Here is a 6,000-nt window from a genome sequence, read left to right on the forward strand (position 1 = left end):
CGGAAATACTCGGAAATACTCGGAACTTCTCGGAACTACTCGGAACTACTCGAAACTACTCAAAACTACTCAAAACTGCTAGAAACTACTCGGAACTACTCGAAACTACTCGGAACTACTCGGAACTTCTCGGAACTACTCGTAACTACTCGTCATTACTCTGGACTACTCGGAAATACTCGGAACTACTCGGAAATACTCGGAACTTATCCGAACTTATCGGAACTACTCGGAACTACTCGGAACTACTCAAAACTACTCGGAACTACTCGGAACTACTAGGAACTACTCGAAACTATTTGGAACTACTCGGAACTAAACTGAACTACTCGGAACTACTCGGAACTTCTCAGAAATATTTGGAACTACTCGGAACTACTCTGAACTAACTAATCTGAACTAATCTGAACTACTCGGAACTATTCAGAAATACTCGGAACTATCGGAACTACTAGGAACTTTTCAGAACTACTCTAAACTACTCTGAACTATTCGGAACTATTCGGAACTACTCAGCACTACTCGGAACTACTCGGAACTTCTCGGAACTACTCGGAACTTCTCGGATCTACCGGAACTACTCGGAGCTACTCGGAACTACTCGGAACTACTCGGAAATACTCGGAACTTATCGGAACTTATTGGAACTACTCGGAACTACTCGGAACTACTAGGAACTACTCGGAACTACTGGGAACTAAACTGAACTACTCGGAACTTCTCAGAAATATTAGGAACTACTCGGAACTACTCTGAACTAACTAATCTGAATTAATCTGAACTACTCGGAACTACTCAGAACTTCTCGGAACTACTCAACATTATTCGGAACTACTCGGAACTTATTCGAACTTATCGGAACTACTCGGAAATACTCGGAAATACTCGGAACTTATCCGAACTTATCGGAACTACTCGGAACTACTAGGAACTACTCGGAACTAAACTGAACTACTCGAACTACTCAAAACTTCTCAGAAATATTTGGAACTACTCGGAACTACTCTGAATTTTTCGAAAATACTCGGAACTACTCAGAAATTCTCTGAACTACTCGTAACTACTCGTCATTATTCGGAACTACTCGGAAATACTCGGAACTTATCGGAACTACTCGAAACTACTCGGAACTACTCGGAACTATTTTGAACTACTCGGAACTAAACTGAACTACTCGTAACTACTCGGAACTTCTCAGAAATATTTGGAACTACTCGGAACTACTCTGAACTAACTAATCTGAACTACTCGGAACTATTCAGAAATATTCGGAAATACTCGGAACTTCTCGGAACTACTCGGAACTACTCGAAACTACTCGAAACTACTCAAAACTACTCGAAACTACTCGGAACTACTAGGAACTACTCGAAACTACTCGGAACTACTCGGAACTACTCGGAACTACTCGTAACTACTCGTCATTACTCGGGACTACTCGGAAATACTCGGAACTTATCCGAACTTATCGGAACTACTCGGAACTACTAGGAACTACTCGGAACTAAACTGAACTACTCAAAACTTCTCAGAAATATTTGGAACTACTCGGAACTACTTTGAACTAACTAATCTGAACTACTCGGAACTACTCGGAATTATTCGAAAATACTCGGAACTACTCGGAACTTCTCGGAACTACTCGTAACTACTCGTCATTATTCGGAACTACTCGGAACTACTCGGAAATACTCGGAACTTATCGGAACTACTCGAAACTACTCGGAACTACTCGGAACTATTTTGAACTACTCGGAACTAAACTGAACTACTCGTAACTACTCGGAACTTCTCAGAAATATTTGGAACTACTCGGAACTACTCTCAACTAACTAATCTGAACTACTCGGAACTATTCAGAAATATTCGGAAATACTCGGAAATACTCGGAACTTCTCGGAACTACTCGAAACTACTCGAAACTGCTAGAAACTACTCGGAACTACTAGGAACTACTCGAAACTACTCGGAACTACTCGGAACTTCTCGGAACTACTCGTAACTACTCGTCATTACTCTGGACTACTCGGAAATACTCGGAACTACTCGGAAATACTCGGAACTTATCCGAACTTATCGGAACTACTCGGAACTTATCGGAACTACTCGGAACTACTCAAAACTACTCGGAACTACTCGGAACTACTAGGAACTACTCGAAACTATTTGGAACTACTCGGAACTAAACTGAACTACTCGGAACTACTCGGAACTTCTCAGAAATATTTGGAACTACTCGGAACTACTCTGAACTAACTAATCTGAACTAATCTGAACTACTCGGAACTATTCAGAAATACTCGGAACTATCGGAACTACTAGGAACTTCTCAGAACTACTCTAAACTACTCTGAACTATTCGGAACTATTCGGAACTACTCAGCACTACTCGGAACTACTCGGAACTTCTCGGAACTACTCGGAACTTCTCGGATCTACCGGAACTACTCGGAGCTACTCGGAACTACTCGGAACTACTCGGAAATACTCGGAACTTATCGGAACTTATTGGAACTACTCGGAACTACTCGGAACTACTAGGAACTACTCGGAACTACTGGGAACTAAACTGAACTACTCGGAACTTCTCAGAAATATTCGGAACTACTCGGAACTACTCTGAACTAACTAATCTGAATTAATCTGAACTACTCGGAACTACTCGGAACTTCTCGGAACTACTCGTCATTATTCGGAACTACTCGGAACTTATTCGAACTTATCGGAACTACTTGGAACTACTAGGAACTACTAGGAAGTACTCGGAACTACTCAGAACTACTCGGAACTAAACTGAACTACTCGGAACTACTCGGAACTTCTCAGAAATATTTGGAACTACTCTGAACTAACTAATCTGAACTAAACTGAACTACTCGGAACTATTCGGAAATACTCGGAACTACTCGGAACTACTCGTAACTACCGTATATTTCGGTGTATAAGTCGCACCTGTGTATAAGACGCACCCTCTAACTGAGAGTAAAATATCTGTATTTTTTATATCGTCGGTGTATAAGACGAACCTTATATTTCATCAAAACAATGTTTTTTTAAATTGTAATCAATATTAATATTATTGTAATAATATATTTTGTTATATCTGCAACGGCGTCCTTTATTTAGGTTTTTTCTTACCTAGGCTCGGCCGCGCCCAGCCTCAACAGCCGCAACATCGAGTGCATGACCGTGTGTGTAACACGTACGTGTGGGCTAGTCTCGCTCGATCATTTCGAGAGGGCGCACGTTTTCACGGACAATCGTATTCGATTAGTATCTATGTATCCGAGAAGTGTGTACGCTAGGTCCATGCTATAATCACCTGGAGAATATACTAGTCGATTACCGTACACCATGTGGCCGCCAAGAAGGGCTTGCGCTGGGGGTACGGCGATCGTATGTATAACTACTGTATAAATAAATACTATTCCAATCGTACGTAAACGTTTACAAATGAAATTTTATCGCAATAATGAACAAATCTTTTCATCATATTTAGTATAACATCATGCTAAAATGCCTTGAAAACTAGGCAGAAGCAGGTTGCCGTTACGTTAGTTAGTTACTGTAGCTAGGCCTAGCCTACTCAGGCCTACCAAACGAGCTGACGATAGCCTAGCTAGGCCTGACCTATGTAAAATCTGTGTGGTGAGGCATTTATATTCGGTTTATAAGACACACCCTTAATTTAGAGGTCAAATTTGCGTGTCAAAAGTGCGACTTATACACCGAAATATACAGTACTCGAAACTTCTCGGAACTACTCGGAACTACCGGAACTACTCGGAATTACTCGGAACTACTCGGAAATACTCGGAACTAATCGGAACTTATCGGAACTAACTAATCTGAATTAATCTGAACTACTCGGAACTACTCAGAATTACTAGGAAATACTCGGAACTTATCGTAACTACTCGGAAATACTCGGAACTACTCGGAACTAAACTAAACTACTCGGAACTACTCGAAACTACTCGGAACTTCTCAGAAATATTTGGAACTACTCAGAACTACTCTGAACTAACTAATCTGAACTACTCGGAACTACTCGGAACTTCTCATAAATATTTGGAAGTACTCTGAACTAACTAATATGAACTAATCTGAACTACTCGGAGCTACTCGAAACTACTCGGAACTTCTCAGAAATATTTGGAACTACTCGGAACTACTCTGAACTAACTAATCTGAACTACTCGGAACTACTCGGAACTTCTCATAAATATTTGGAAGTACTCTGAACTAACTAATATGAACTAATCTGAACTACTCGGAACTACTGGGAACTACTCGGAACTGCTCTGAACTGCTCGGAACTACTCTGTACTACTCGGAACTACTCTGTACTACTCGGAACTACTCGTCATTATTCGGAACTACTCGGAAATACTCGGAACTACTCGGAAATACTCGGAACTACTCGGAAATACTCGGAACTACGCGGAAATACTCGGAAATACTCGGAACTACTTGGAACTACTCGGAACTACTCAGAAATACTCGGAACTTATCGGAGCTACTCGGAAATACTCGGAAATACTCGGAACTACTCGTCACAACTTGTCACAACTCGTCACTACTTGGAATTACTCGGAATTACTCGTAACTTCTCAGAACTACTCGGAACTACTCGGAACTGCTCGGAACTACTCTGTACTACTCGGAACTACTCGTCATTATTCGGAACTACTCGGAAATACTCGGAACTACTCGGAAATACTCGGAACTACTCGGAAATACTCGGAAATACTCGGAACTACTCGGAACTACTCAGAAATACTCGGAACTTATCGGAGCTACTCGGAAATACTCGGAAATACTCGGAACTACTCGTCACAACTTGTCACAACTCGTCACTACTTGTCACTACTTGGAATTACTCGGAATTACTCGTAACTTCTCAGAACTACTCTGAACTACCGGAACTACTCGAAACTACTCGAAACTTCTCGGAACTATTCGAAACTGCTCGGAACTACTCTGAACTACTCGTCAATATTAACTACTCGTCAATATTCTTAACTACTCGGAAGTACTCGGAAATACTCTGAACTTATCGGAACTACTCGGAAATACTCGGAACTACTCGGAACTACTCGGAACTTTTTGGAACTACTCGGAACGACTCGGAACTACTCGGGACTTCTCAGAACAACTCGGAACTACTCGTCAATATTCGGAACTATTTGGAACTACTCGGAATTACTTGGAACTACTCGGATCTCCTTGTAACAACTCGGGACTACTCTGAACTACTCTGAACTACTCTGAACTATTCGGAACTACTCGGAACTACTCGGCACTACTCGGCACTACTCAGAACTTCTCGGAACTACTCGGAACTACCGGGAACTACTCGGAAATACTCGGAACTACTCGGAACTACTATGAACTACTCGGAACTACTCGAAACTAAACTGAACTACTCGGAACTACTCGGAACTTCTCGGAACTTCTCAGAAATATTTGGAACTACTCGGAACTACTGTAAACTAACTAATCTGAATTAATTTGAACTACTCGGAACTACTCGGAACTTCTCGGAACTACTCGTCATTATTCGAAACTACTCGGAACTACTCGGAACTTCTCAGAAATATTTAGAACTACTCGGAACTACTCTGAACTAACTAATCTTAACTAAACTGAACTAAACTGAACTACTCGAAACTATTCGGAAATACTCTGAACTATTGGAACTACTCGGAACTTCTTGAAACTACTCTGAACTACTCTGAACTACTCGGAACTATTCGGAACTACTCGGAACTACTCGGCACTACTCGGAACTACTTGGAACTTCTTGGAATTACTCAAAACTTCTCGGAACTACTCGGAAGTACCGGAACTACTCGGAATTACTCGGAACTACTCAGAACTACTCGGAAATACTCGGAACTTATCGGAACTAACTAATCTGAATTAATCTGAACTACTCGGAACTACTCGGAACTACTCGGAACTACTCGTAACTTATCAGAACTTATCGGAACTACT

Source organism: Antedon mediterranea, chromosome 8, assembly GCF_964355755.1.
Source record: "Antedon mediterranea chromosome 8, ecAntMedi1.1, whole genome shotgun sequence".
Taxonomy (NCBI): domain Eukaryota; kingdom Metazoa; phylum Echinodermata; class Crinoidea; order Comatulida; family Antedonidae; genus Antedon; species Antedon mediterranea.